Source organism: Antedon mediterranea, chromosome 9 (genome assembly GCF_964355755.1).
Source record: "Antedon mediterranea chromosome 9, ecAntMedi1.1, whole genome shotgun sequence".
Lineage (NCBI taxonomy): Eukaryota > Metazoa > Echinodermata > Crinoidea > Comatulida > Antedonidae > Antedon > Antedon mediterranea.
Window position 1 is genome coordinate 23104267 of NC_092678.1, and position 16147 is coordinate 23120413.

The 16147-nt window shown below is 30.5% G+C and overlaps 1 protein-coding gene across 3 annotated transcripts in view; it reads right to left on the bottom strand.

The window, feature by feature from the left end:
* LOC140058419 (uncharacterized) overlaps positions 1-16147 on the bottom strand; it is a 51756-nt gene that overhangs the window by 22397 nt on the left and 13212 nt on the right. Inside the window, exon 1 of one of the 3 annotated variants that reach the window (XM_072104017.1) lies at positions 7655-7711. The exons of 1 other annotated variant lie outside the window; for it this stretch is intronic. The gene's annotated coding sequence lies outside the window, so the exon portion shown is untranslated. Of the gene's footprint in view, positions 1-1717; positions 1751-7654; positions 7712-16147 lie in introns of those variants that run through there. One more of the 3 variants, XM_072104020.1, reaches the window with a different exon arrangement.

Below are 16147 nucleotides of genomic sequence, written 5' to 3' on the forward strand. Positions count from 1 at the left end.
GAAGAGAGCAACAGCAATTAAACGTGTGCAGCCGATTAAATCTTGCCCAAAGGAATAACAATATTAAAAACATCAAACAGCATTTATTCAACAGATGTCATTACCTACAGACTTCAATATTATTAAATTAAAATTATAACAAAAACAATAAATATTTATTATAAAACAATTATATTGCGACAATTCAAATTTTATTTTCAAAGGCACACTGTCCCCTAAAATATGCTAAACAAATAAGAATCAAAAGTAGGTATAAAGAGACAATGCACCAAAAGAAAAAGTGTGTCCAACTCGGGGTCCAACTTCATACAAATTGCTTTTCAAACATTCATTCATGGTGGTGCTTTATTCAATAATTAAATTTACATTTCTAGGTCCATGGTTTAATAATGTACCAAGTGATAATTAAATATGTATTCTGATAATCTTTAGGACAAAGCATTAAGCAAATTGATACACTTTGTAAACACTGTCAAAATAACATATTTGAGTCACTCATTCACACAAACGAACTAATCAAATACCTAATAGCCGTTCAACAGGTATGACATGCTTAACTGCAATCAATCAATGGTTCACATTACACTTATCTCTATAGATAACCAACCAATATTATTGTGTTCCTCTTTTTTTTATGCAATAAAGGACTTAAATTTCATTTCATTGACACTACAGAATAATATAGGGGTCGATTTCATATTCAACAAACAATGTACTTTAGCAAACCACTATTGAAACTCACTATCCTCGAGAAGTTTCATTACTGAATAGTAGCCCTTAATAAAATATTAAATAAAACACTGTTTTAAATACAATTGATTAGCAACAACTAATAGCAGGGTATTAACTCACAGAATGTGACTTGTGAAGAATAAATGGACCTGGGTATTGATACTTTGATTACTATTCACCACCTCTTAATCTTTCAATAAACCATGTTCATATTCAAAGGATATCCTACACAATCTTGTCTGTTTATACAACAGATGTCAATATAGATCAATCAATGTCTATTTTAGTATTCTTATGTTAAGTACAGTAGGTTTGAATAATTCCATTCAAATGTATTTACTCACACAACATAATTATAATAATTGTTATAAAAAATAAATATCATAATAATCAATAGGGCAGACTTCATCCACATGCCTCAACGCTCAACTACTAAAGTATGTAATGAATACTAAATTTTCCCCAATGTTTTAATTACGCAAGTTCACGACGTTACAAGAATTTCTACTATTGTACTGTACAGTAACAGTGATAGCGTAAAAAGCATATTGTAATAAAATTAATTATGAAATCAATGTACAATGGAACCATGGTTTTTATGGTATGTTTTGGTTCCACATTTACACTCAATTACGTTACATTTACAGTTATTTTCTTGCATTTATTAATGATTACAACAGGGGTGCTGATTCATATACCTATTGCCTTAATAACTATCTAACTATCTAAGTAGTATTTTTTAATTGAATGTATTGAATGGCCAAATCAATATCTTGATATAAAGTTTGCGGTTGATTGTCCTCAGGATTGACAATGTAATTCTCTATTTAATACAATAACAATTATGGTTTGACCCAAGCATCTTTTTTATGGTAAAAGTGTTCATAATTTTATTACTGGTGATTTGAAAAATACCAATTCAAATCCCAAGGTCTAAATAAGAAAATAATTAAATATTACTATCTACTTTATTGTTTGTACATACCTGTGCCTAGTATCTTCTAGTTACCTTGCAATCTATCTGTTGGCTCGTTGAGTATCAATGCAGAATTAGAATTCGTTCTCAATTGTGTGTGAATACAGTACCTAGTATCACTACGTCATCGAGACTCTATTGTCTGATTGCCAATTGGCTGTGTATGTCGTCACAGATGTATTGTATGATGTTTCTAGCTAGGCTCATTGTATTCATTTGAGAGACACAACGTTCGTTATTCACTCAACCATTTATTAAAATAATAACTAAACTAAACTAGGCCTAAATGATAAACTATCTGCCGGGTTGTAGAAAAATAAAAATAGTCATTATTTTATTTCTAAAAGACATGGCTGATAAATTTTAGGGTCTAAAACCTGTTTAGGGGGTCTAAAACCTGTTTATGCCCTGCCTAAATCCGTGCCTGAGCTCTGTCTACACTATCAAACTTTATTGACAAAAAAATATAATGTCCTCATGGACATGATGATGTCATATCACTACCATATTTAGGCATATTACTACCATGGCCACATCATACCATTTTGATAGTGTAGACAGAGCTTAACTATAGACTACTGTTCATAACTGTTGAGTCCCTGCGGCACTAGATTAAGCAGTCACTACAGTATTAATTATAGATATCATTGCCGTCTATGTTGTCACTCACTTTGAGTGTTATCACAGCAATTATTTATATTAGTAATCTGGATGATCAGTCTGTGTATACATATTAATTCAGTTCTTTTGTAGGATTCTATTCTATTGATTTGATGTTTCAATAATGAACAACAGTTTATCATTTATCCAAATACAATCAATCAGTACTACAGTACTACTAGTATTCACCAAACACGCACAAAGTAAATGTTCACTTCAAGTATTTCCTAGAGCTAATAATTGATTATTATTCATCGCCTATTAGTATTAATCTTTCAATAAAACCATGTTTATATTCAAAGCAACAGATGTCAATATAGATTAATCAATGTCTATTTCCTTTTTCAACAGGTATGGTGTATAATTACATGGTGATTAGTATTATTATGTTAAGTGGGCTTAACCAGGGAAGAGTTAAATTAACTCTTCCCTGGCTTAACTAAATAATTCCATTCAAGTTCAAATTTATTTTTATCAAACACATGAATTAACATGAAACAACTAGTAAAACCACTAGAATGGATATGTAAGCAAATAATGATGACATCTCATCAAATAAAACTTGTCTGCTTTGTTCAGAAGAATCCATTAAAATTGATACCTATGCTACATGGACACCGTGGTGCTAAAAATTACCATTTACATCAGTTTATGACTTTTATATAATGTTTGTAATATGGAACACTATTAAAATCATTAGAATAGGTATGTAAACAAATAAAAATATATTATTCTGTGAATATCCCAACTTCACGGACCTTGTACCCATATACAAATACTACTCTAGTATTAGTAATATAGTAGAAGAAGTGATAATTTTGGTGTGATAGATAGTTATCAGTTATTTCAATTTCCAACAAAGATCTAGATCCTGATAAAAGACATATTTATCTGTAATATCAAATAACTGATGGGTATAAAGGAAATACTTTTGTTGTTTACACACCCACAATGATAACTTTTACTATGAAATGATTCAGCTTTCCGTCTTTCTGGCACCAGTGAGTATTTCTTTTCTCACAATTCTTTCATATTTTATTTCCTGTCACTTGTTTATACTATAATACACGAAAATTAGTACTTCAAATTTTAGATACTATATTTATTGCATAGAAATAAAACCATGGTTTTTTCTTTACAAATCCTAAAATACAATTAAAAAACAAACATATTCATGTACCAATATTTAAATACTCTATTAACAGTATCATTTTATAATTTATTCAGTACATCTGGCTCGTTCAATAAGTAGGTAGAAACAGGTCAAACTTCTGTCCACAACTAAATGCACCAAAGAAGGCCAACAATGCATATCTTATCAAGGAACACATATAAATTGAAAGATTATGTAAAACCATACACATTAAATTTGGTTTGGTATTTGACCTCAAAATTAACTTTTAATATTACTACCCATTCTAAAGGCACATGAAGCCAAAGCCATAATGAAATAGCCACCTGGAAGGAAAAAACTTTACTATCATTCATGATCATTCATCTAAAAGCTGGAATGAACTTCCAAATGATTTAAAAATTAACTTGCGTGCGCACATTTGAGTTAGTGTTTGCCGACCGGCAAGTTAGAGTTTACCGACCGACATAGTGAGCTAAAAATGTCAATAACTTCAGTCCAAATACAATTAATACGCAACAATTAAACTAAGTTTTCTTTTCTAAAATTAATTTCTATTTTTAATGTATATTTTCTCCATTTTTGTAATTTTGATTACTTTTTTGTCTTTACATTATTATGTTTGTTATGAGATTTCCAATTACTGTACCACTTTGCAAATCAGTGCAATAGTACTAAAAGTGCCTGCAGAATAAAGAATAAATAAATAAACAAAAAAAAAACTTTATAACTACTGCATTTTTTTGGAATTAGTCAAAGGGACAACACATCTTTAATTTATACCGCTCATATCAAATTTAATTCTGTTATTTTAAATTGCTTATCCAATACGCTCTTTACCAAAATCAATATTATCCAAAAACAATTGATTACATTTGTCTCGTATGCATGTGATATCTCTTTAACTTCAATTAACATTCCAACTTTCTTCCTATCATGTTCAATTTTCCACAGTCAATGTTACAAAAAGAGAGTTTGGAATTGAGGCAAACTTTCAAAATATTGTACTCGGTACCGGAAACAGATATGTTGACCACATGTTCTCTCTTGGATGCTTCTGTATCTATAAAGCACACATTTTGAAAAAAGTAAAGAAATGGAATTATGGTTCACTTTCTCGCCTCTTTTTGGCAGAAAAAAATAATAGGTTATACCTTAACCGACTATTATAATACGGTATATTCTACAGAGGTTTATATAACGCTGTGCAATGCCAATAGGTGGTTAAATCTTTATATAGAATTATTAAAAAAAAAAAAATGAAAATAAATGAAATAAATATTAAAAACAAAACGAAACGTAACATATAAGTAAGCAACAAATATAACCATGAGACATAAAACTAAAATGTTCTTATTGTAAAAAAAAAAAAAAAAAAAAGAATTAAGAATAATAATTGTATTGCATTTTATATATTGTAAATATTTATTTATTTATATACTTTGTCGTGGGTATGTATGTATGCATGTGTGCAATCATGTACTCGAATATATGCACTTGTGTGTTTTGTACAGAGACATAGACCTATTGTAGAAAGGAATAGTTAAAATAAAAGAAAATAATGAAAAAAGTGGATAATACATATAAAAGTATAAAGTATATATATATATATATATTTGACCGAATTGTTTCGATCAAATCGTACTAAAGATAAAAGAAAGTACAAGAAAATAACAGAACAGAATAACAAGGGAATATATATTTGGATGAAGTGTAAAATCATTGTATTGATCATTTGAGAATGAAATGAATAAAATAGTGGTTAACGCCACAAAAGAGAGAAAAAAAAAAAAGAGAGTTTTATTTGTAGATTATAAATCCAAAGGCAATGCTGTGGGTATCAGTCACTGGATCTCAATGGAGATATAAAATAAAATAAGCAAAAAGCTAAATCAAAACAATAAAGTAAAACAGCCAGAAAAATTGGCATAGCTTTCAGACAACACTAGCCCTTCATCAGTGCATAATTATATTGATATATTTATGATTCTCTACTTATTTGTTATTGAATCTTATTTGTATTGTTATCCTTGTTCTTGATTTTGGTGTTCCATCGGCATAATAAAATAAAAATTAACATTGTAATTGTTTGAATATGAATCACAATGCTCTCACTATTTTATCATAATTTAACTATATTTAAAACATACGCCACATGTTAATGACTATATTAGGAAAATCTATACAGTACACTTTAATTTATGAATGATTTGATTAGCTGGTTAAAGCAGGGCGGAGTTGTAACTCCTTGGTTACAGAGTTCAATGTATCTTCTGTCTACAAGGATTTGATTGAAGTGTTATGGTAAAACTGGCTACTTACACACTTCCAATAATGTGTCAACGTATTATTACCATTATAGTATTACTGATAATTTCCTACAATTGACATATTAAATACGGAGTATCTTCATAAAGCACACCGAAACCTACCGGATCATCACCAAGCAATTATCACCATGACTACTGTATTTCCTAAAGCTAATAATTGATTATTATTCATCGCCTATTAGTATTAATCTTTCAATAAACCATGTTTATATTCAAAGCATATCCTACACAATCTTGTCTCAACAGATGTCATAATACACAGTAGATCAATCAATGTTTATTTCCTCTTTCAACAGGTATATGGTGTATAAATACATGGTGGTTAGTATTATTATGTTAAGTGGACTTAACTAAACAATTCCATTCAAGTTCAAATGTATTTACTCACACAACAAAATTATCAATCTATCAATAACGACATGCCTGACACTACTAAAGGGGATATGACCGGTTGGGCCGCCGACAAGTTGAGCCGCCGGTAATTTCTATGAAATGCCCAGTGCGTCTTTTATGACATTTCGCGTAGTGATAGAGGGGTGTCCTAGTACATAAGTTCATGGTCTTTAGGTTTATTGTGTCATGAAAATAAATAATAATTTACATACTACAATTTTGTTGGTTTGAACCGCCATAACAACACAGCAAAGGAAAGTAGTCATATTTAATAATTTAATTGTTTTTAATCTTTCAAATCTTTCAAATTCTTTCAAGTCCAGTGCACTCCATAATATTTTTCTCGCGTAAAATCACGTTGTCTCTCAGGACTAATAGAGTATTGATACTCTTCGAATGAGGTTAAATAATTATTATTTTTTATCTACTATCTTTTAATATCATATTTTATTGAATTTTACAATGTTAATATACAAAATATTTTACTAAAAAACGGTGATTTTATGCAATTATTTTACCGAAAAATGGAGTAGGCCTAGTTCATACAACTGCCGCCTAAGGGGGCAACATGTTTACGTCATTTTTGGCTAAAAACGATCATTTTCGGTCATGTTTTAGGCCTTATATTTTGGAATCTACAAGTCAGATATTCATAATTATTTCTCTTTAATTATAATATTTAATAATATATACTAAAAACCGTGATATATAAACTTTGGAATATACATCGTTATATCTAATAATTAATATAAATAGAACTGCTATTAAATAGTAACCAGCACCGGCGAAAGTAAGCATTTGGCGTTTCATAGAAAATAACGTTTTTCTGGCGGCGGCTCAACTTGTCGGCGGCTCACAACTTGGCCTAATCCTACTAAAGTACTGTATGTACTGTAATGAATACTAATTTGTTTCCCAATGTTTCAATTAAGCAAGTTTACGACTTCACCAGAGATTGTACTTACGGATTCATATACCTATTGCCTTACATTTTATTAGTTATAATATCCAAGTAATTTTTTAATTGAATGTATTGAATGGTGAAAAAGTTTTCGGTTGATTGTCCTCAGGATTGACAATGTAATTCTAAAGCTACTGTAGCAAGTTCAAGTTTCAAGTTTATTGTTTTCACACAATACAAAATACAATATCATAATACAGAACATAAATTAATAAATACAATTGTGTGAGGAGGACGCATTAAGCCAAGGCTTTAAGTTTGGTCCTCCAAAAATACAATAAAAATTATGGCTTGGAAATTTCTTACATTGACCCAAGCATCTTTTATGGTAAAAGTGTTCATACTGGTGATTTGAAAAATACAAATTCAAATCCCAAGGAAGGAAAAAATAAGAAATATTCATAAATAAACATTAATTAAATATTACTACTATAATCTAATCTATAATCTACTTAATTGTTTGTACATACCTGTGCCTAGTATCTTCTATTTACTGTGCAGTCTATCAACCTGTTGGCTCGTTGAGTATCAATGCAGAATTTATGATCTCATTATTGTGTGATATACCTAGTTATCACTACGTCACCTGGTTCTTAAATCTGATTGGCCAACACAGTGAGTGGTTGTAGTACACAGCTGTATAGTACCGTCAGATGTAGTGTATGATGTTTGCTAGGCTGATGTTTAATTTCAATTAATACGGAAACTACACTACCGGTAATACAAAAGAAACTCAAAATAGTTTTTTAATGGATTTTAAGGACATCAAATTGAAACACAATTTCTAAAAATATTTCAAAGGATTATCTAACAATTACACTTTCAAACTAAATAAGACTGATCTTCAACAACATGCACTTATTTTTTCAATCATATAGGCACCAGTGTTGTTCATGCAGAGTTTCAAACTCTCATGTTGAAAACAATGTTTTTCATTCACTTATACACTTCATATTTCATACATATTGGAGAAATGTTCACAAATGCTAGGAGGCTAAAGTTGGTTGGTAAATTACTTTACACCATTTCCTCACAATGTACAGTATGGCCTACATCATCCAAAAAGGCTATTAATTGACATACAGTCAACTAAACTAATTAACCAGTTACTAGGCATTTTCATAATTAATTTCAAAATGTAATTTCACCTATTACATTAAGTACTCTGTAGAACTTATAAAAAATATTTGCCACATTATGACCTGATACTAAACTATCCTATTGTTTACACAAATCCAGGAAATTGAACAGCTCCTAGTGTTCCTACTGTGACCTTCTCAATTGGTATTATAATAATTAAATACTAAGAAAATGCGAGAACAACTACATTAATTGGATGTTAAATAAATCATCTCGGAACGGAATATCTATATTGTCTATGGAAATTTGACCTAATTATAGAAATACTGTAGTTATAAACATCCACACATTTATGAAATACCAGCAATAAAAATAAACACACAATAATTATTGTTTATAATCAATAATCAACAATTTACACAAAAAACACAGTATCCAGGTTTCAACAACATAGGGCTCACAGTCCCATGCAGAATACATTTTGATTTATAATAGCGACCATTTATTTGCTATGGTTCTAAAGCTGTCTACACTATCAAACTTTATTTAAAACTTCAAAATGTGATCCATATATGGATATGATGATGTCATATCACTACAATATTTAGGCATATCACCACCATATTTGGGCACATCACACTATTGCAGTTTGATAGTGTAGACAGACCTTTATTGTAGACTACCGTACTGTACACAACTTTTTCATGCGGTACTAGATTACGCAGTCATCATCACTTTGAAAAGGAAATAGGCCTAATCTTCCTTCCATAACATGCTTAATTAATGGTCACAAAATATGTTATACTTCATTATGACCTTGAGAACTATAAAGACCATGTTAAACAAGTTCACTGTAAAAATAACATGACATCATTGTTGCACCATTAGAATAAAAAAACTATGAATCATACTGATTAATCTATACTGCTCACTTGTTTAGAACTCATATCAAATTTAATTCTGTTATTTTAAATTGCTTATCCAATACGCTCTTTACCAAAATCAATATTATCCAAAAACAATTGATTACATTTGTCTCGCGTGCATGTGATATCTCTTTAACTTCAATTAACATTCCAATTTATCTTCCTATCATGTTCAATTTTCCACAGTCAATGTTACCAAAAGAGAGTTTTATTCGTAGATTATAAATCCAAAGGCAATGCTGTGGGTATCAGTGACTGGATCTCAATGGAGATATAAAATAAAATAAGCAAAAAGCTAAATCAAAACAATAAAATAAAACAGACAGAAAAATTAGCAGAGCTTTCAGACAACACTAGCCCTTCATCAGTGCATAATTATATTGATATATTTATGATTCTCTGCTTACGGTATTTATTATTGAATCTTATTTGTATTATTATTCTGAAATAAACTTATAAAAAATAACATTGTAATTGTTTGAATATGAATGAATGAACAATGTCACTAGTTAAAACATACTGCTGTAAAATAAAACAGTATTTACGGTACATGTAAATGTATTTAGTCTAATTAATATAAGGTACAATATTAAAATACTTTTCAAAACTCAAACAGTAACCATTTGATAGCCTATCTTGAAGCTTTGTCTACACTATCAAACTTTATGTGTCAAAAAAATGTGATGTGCCCATATATGAACATGATGATGTCATATCACTACCATATGTAAGCATAGTTCTACCATATTTGGGCACATCAAACTTTTTTGACACATAAAGTTTGATAGTGTACACAAGGCTTTAGATATACTTTTAAAGAATTAAGCCATACCTTTACAGCTTTGTCAACATACTGTTTGTTGATGATTGTTGATGTTTGTTCATCTAACTATACTACTTTAAAGTCTTTTGACATTAATTATTTTTCTACAAAGAAAAATAATTTAGTACGTCTAAAATTAATTACCACAGATATGCTGTTACCCTTGGCGACAATTTATTGGGAATTATCTCCTTTACATACATTATAACATAGTGGTTGTTGCAGTTGATTGTGCAATAATATTTACAAGGAAGTAACAGTTGTATAAATTAGTAATCCTAATTTCTACTTTGAATTACCAAGAAATACTCATCTTGCTATTAAGGTGAGGATGACAACATGTTGTTACAATAGAACCTCTATTAAGGGGACACCTTTGTGACCCAACAAATTGTCACCTTATAATGTTGTCCCCTGAATAGGCTGAGTATTAAAACATATGTGCCTTGTTTGTTCTACTAAAAAGTTTCTACATTAACTAACTAATAATAAATGTCCTAGCCTATTTCCAAAACAGAAATATATGGCACCAACAAACATTTTGCTGGTAATGACAAAATATAGTATATTGAAAAGCATCGTTGAAAGAAAAGATTTAATTAAGCCATGAAATAAATCCTACTTAACCCAATGAAATAACAAAAGATGCAACCTATGCTGAGGAACCGGCCATTATGTTATTGTATAATATTATATGTTGTTATAATTATATTGTGGAAGTACTGTAAATAGAAACCATCTCATGAGCAACATAACATATGCCTACACTTGTACCTAAATGTACCCAGAGATACAGTAACCTGCAAACTCACTGGCCCATGCTTTGTCTTCATCCCTACCTACATCATTTACACTTAGTTGATGTAGACAATCTCTCCTTATACCTGGTTGAATAAACCATTTAAAAAATAAAGGTCTGCTTTACATTGGTATTGAACAGTTCACACTGCTTGTGGCGATTGGACGTTGGATTACTTAGCTGTATTTAGTTGCAGCGCATTGAGAGCTCGTTTATATGGGCTCTAAGAATGAACTATTATTATTGAAGTTACCAGACACTGACAGGACCAGGTACAGCACGTGCCATTTCATAATTTTCAACCACTTGTTTACCATATCAGTAGCAATATACCACATTACTAACAGATAATTACATTTGTTTTGAGGTTTCCACCTACAACCACACATGTCAATTATCATTTAGCTAAATCCATCTTAGATAGGTAGGAAAACTATTAAGTTGTAGTATATAAACCATAAGTTGTTTACTGTTTTTTTCTCATCAATGGGTAAATAGTTTAGTTTAGTAAGTAATCATAATAATACACATTTTTTAAAGCGATAACTATACAAAAAATTGAATAAACAATGATAAACATTTTAAACCTGAAAATGGCCACAAACATTTTCTGATTTACTTTAAAAAAGAATATTTAGTATTGAAAATGTAATGGAAAATAATTAGACAATAAATATACTTTACAAATTTGGCCATTTTCCAAGAAATTGAACCTTCCCACATGACTGTGTGTATTATTGACCTCGGAGGTAGGCCTATATGTAATCGATCATGTGTGTTTTGTTTTTTTGTTTGTTAGCAGGATTACTCAAAAAGTAATTACAAGATCTTTCCCAAAAAGAAAATACATATACATATGTGGTCAAGGACCACTCCATTAAATTTTGGAGGCAATCCAGACCACGGTCCTAATTCTGGACCACTTTTTATAATTATTTACAGACCTACTAGTGTTAAAAGATAGGACAGAATTTTCAAAATCCGGTGAGCAGTCTTAAGTTTTTCGCGTTGCTGTTCTATTGTTAGTCAGCTGAAGCTATTGTTAGTTGAAAGGCTGGTTACATACCATTACACCAAACTCGCATACACATGCTTGTAGTGAAATTAGCCAAAATCACAAACAGCATTAAGACACCAAATTTTTACGGAGATTAAATATGTAGAAGAATTTTACAGTAGGCGGAGGTACTGTATGCACTCTCGGAGTGGCTTTCTAGTTCCTACTGTATTAGGGTTGTATTACAATGAAAAGTGTAATGCGTTTGTCATTCTGCTTAGACCTAATGATCAGAGTGTTTAAAACGCAAGACTTTGCTTAAGATAACAACCCTAACGCCATGAGTCTGAACAATGATTTTTCTCTCTCCATTATTGTTAAACAAAATGTGTGCACACACCACTTCCTGCTGCTATATTTACTATGGGAGAGAGTGCTGACTGGATGTGATTGATATTTGTGATTGATATTTGTGGTGATGAATACTAGCATTTACTTTTAATAAACCAATTAATTGGAATGTATTTTCCTTTCAAATAGTGATGGAATAAAAATGGTTACGCATTGATTTGTGCTAAATGCGTATTTCATTATAAATCACTTTGAAATACAGATGAATGTCACATTAATATGAAAAGTATGTAAAAAATGGTATACACAATAATGAAATTCTAGCCATATAATAATGATAATAAATGATAGCAATATCAAAATATTACCTTGCTAATTTCAATGATAAAAGAGTGTCATTTTTACTCACCTTAGTTTACAAATGTTATACAGCAGCTGGTATAAGAAATACCAGGCCTCCTGTTTTAATGGTTAGTACTTCAGTACTTCACATCAATTTTCTAAATGAAGATACTCTATATACTTTACTTTATAACCAGTCTGGGTAAAAGTTTAATATTATGTCATACTGTATGGCGTTGTTCTCACTTTTAACTTGACTGTCTGTCTGAATCTCGAATATAAATTAAAACAGAACTTCAAAAACCAGCATGTTGTATTTAAACCCGCCAAATGTCACCCGAATTGGAACATCTTTTTTATTTAATCTGCCACACATTTATATATTTTATTATGTACCAATGTACCAATATTAATTGCTTCAAATTCAACTTTAAAAAACAGTTTCTCGTAATTTGTCAAATGTAATGAAATGTTTATACGGTCAATAATTATAGTACCTGTATAAATTGATGGTACTTTTGTAATTTTTTTTATATTTTGTCGTTTCAAGAAGAACCTATCTGGCCTAGAGTTTAGCTCCAAGAGTGATTTTCTATAATAAAAAAGTTAAAATAAAAATATTATGCAGCTCAAACTTTTCAAGAAAATTAGCCATTTTTTATAGCTTATTGGAAATAGTGGATTCAATGATGCAATCGTACAAAGAACCAAATGAAATTGAAAGCACACAATGAAATGAAAGACTGAATCAACTAATTGTCATCATGTACTTAACATTGATCATCTCCTGTATAGTATAACCCACTAGTAAGCTTGGTTCCCACTAGTAAGCTTTTTTCCCACTAGCGACGCAACATAACGCAACCTACGCAATGTAAGAAAATGTCCTTCCAATAATTATGTTTTCCCCTGCGATGTTTCCAGCACTGTTGCGTTGTCAGTTCCCACTTGTGATTATACAAAAGCACCTTGCATCAATACGTCGTGTTACATTGCGTCGCTAACTTTAGTAACTTCATCTCATTTCTTATTAAACAGCATAAAAGAAGAAGTTCCAAAACACGGCAGTTGAATTTCATGTATGAACAGCTCAGTTTAAGAGGAATGACTTTCGTCTATGAAAGCTTGCAATACTAATAATTGTGTAAAGTAAGGATGTTGTATAAAACAAAGCCTAAACTCAAATATGATGTCATCATTGTGTCCATATCACGCACTTCACATTTTTTTTGTCACACATATTCAAAAGTACTTGCTGAAAACCATGTTAATTTAGAAATACAATAGAGTACTGTATAACAATTTTAAACACCAAAGTTGTAAAAAGAAATCATACAATAATCCAATCTTTACAAATAAACAATAAAAAGGTTTTAACATGATTGTCAGGTGCAATGTGAGCATTAGAATTGACCTTCTGAACAAATCTCTTTCAATCCAAACTACTTAATAGTGGCTTTTATAATGTAATTATGAGTGTAGGAGTTTTGTACAGACATCAATTAATTATAACCTTACTATAAGTTCATAGATTACTGTAATTTACCTTTCATTTATTTAATAATAGCACATTTATTTATTTTTTGGAAAAATCTTCTATTAAACATAATAGTAACATATATATTCTGAACAATCTGACACCAAAATGAACTTTCCACGCCAACCCAAAGGTCAAATATGGTATTTCTGGTTATTATTTGAGAAAAACCTTTATTATAGTAAATAGAAATGTTTATGTTCTGAACATTTTGACACCAACATTAACTCTCTATGACAAGTAGTTTTATGGATATCAAAATATATTAACCGTAACAAGGCTGGTAATTACATCGTAACGGTCAAAGGCAAAACTGAGTACTTCCGGTCATTTTTGGATAAAATGTTTCATTAAATTAAATAGTAACATATATATTCTGAACAATTTGACACTTAAATAAACTGTCTGTGACAACTATTTACTGAGATATGGCAATGCCTTAAAATATGGGTCAAAGGTTAAAACTGGTACTTCCGGTCATTTTTTTCAAAAAAACTTCATTAGAGTAAATAGGAATGTTTATGTTCTGAACATTTTGGGCTAAAAAATCAACTCTCTATGACCAGTATTTTTAGAGATATAGACTGTTTAAGCGAAAATGTCCGCCATTTTAAATTATGCAAATTAGGTGACCCAAGGGGTCATTTTGCTTGGCGCCCATCAAAAATTGAATTTGTATAGGGTGGGCAACCTGTATACCAAATTTGGTGCTTTTGGAAGAAATTGAACCAAACACCCTTATTTCAGCCCTAACAGACAGACTCCACTAATAGCTTAGCAATAATACAACCCATATACTATTATTATAAATACCTATTAAAAATCCATTCATATAACTTTTCATCGCGAACCGAAAATGTATAAATGTTATTCTATAGACAGTAAATTATATATTCAAAAGCCATATTATTATTATTATCAATACCTAAATGCGATATCTACATTAAGTAATAACCACATAAACATACATTATTCCCAATACATGTTTGTGCGTTTAATTCTAGAAAGAAACGAATGTGCTGACAGGCCAATGACATAAATCACAAGTCCCAATTGTTCACTTGCGTTTTGATTGGCCGACTAATATATTAGATTAATGAAGATTGTTCCAACTGTCCAGTCAAAAAGTTACGCAGCGTTTTTTGTAAGAAATATTTCTTCTTTACTCCTAGTACTCAACTAACAAAAATTCCAATGTCACAAAAATGAACTACTGACTATAGTGTTGATCATTGATTAGCATTCCTCATTCATTATATTTATTTAAATAATATATACAGTAAAATAATCTTGGTCCAACTAGTCAGGTATTATACCTTTCTTTGTTCTTCGCTTTTTAATAACATCTGTCTGTCTGTCTTTTACTGTCTGAACCTTGATTAATGAATTAAAGTAGAAAGCGGAAATTCTACCAGTATTGTCACACAGTCTATGGCCCCGTTTCTGCTGCCAAAAATATACCGTATATATACGGTATATTTTATATACGGTATATTTTTTGGCAGCATAAATGGGTCTCATAAAAAATATACCGTATATATTTGCGGTATATATACTGCATAAATATCCCCATCGTTTGTGGATATTATACGGTATATTCCAAAATATACCGTATATTTCGTTCCCCGTTTCTGCTGCACTCAAAATATACCGTAAATGTGACCCGACTCATGACACGAGGTCAAAAACTAACAGAGCGCGACGCGTTTGTTTTGGTTTTTCTGCTGCATTGAAAGTTGAAACACACGTGTAAAAGCAAGCAACAGATCAAAATGTCACTGTGGACTGAACAAATCACTATTTTTGCAATTCAATTGTGGGGGGAAGCGAAGGTTGGGGGGAGACTGCATGGCAACAGAAGAGATACCGAGATTTTAATTACAATAAATCGAATGTTCTTACACGACAATAACGTGATGTAAAATCATGGTAAAATACTGTATAATAGAAAATGGAAATTAAAACGGCAATATAGGATAATATAGCATAATATAAACTCAATTTGAATAACAGAGTTTATTTATAGTGACATTTCTAGATTGTGCTTGTATGTGCGGTGTAAATTCGTTGCCACTTCTGCTCATTAGATTTAAAATAGAAAGCAATGC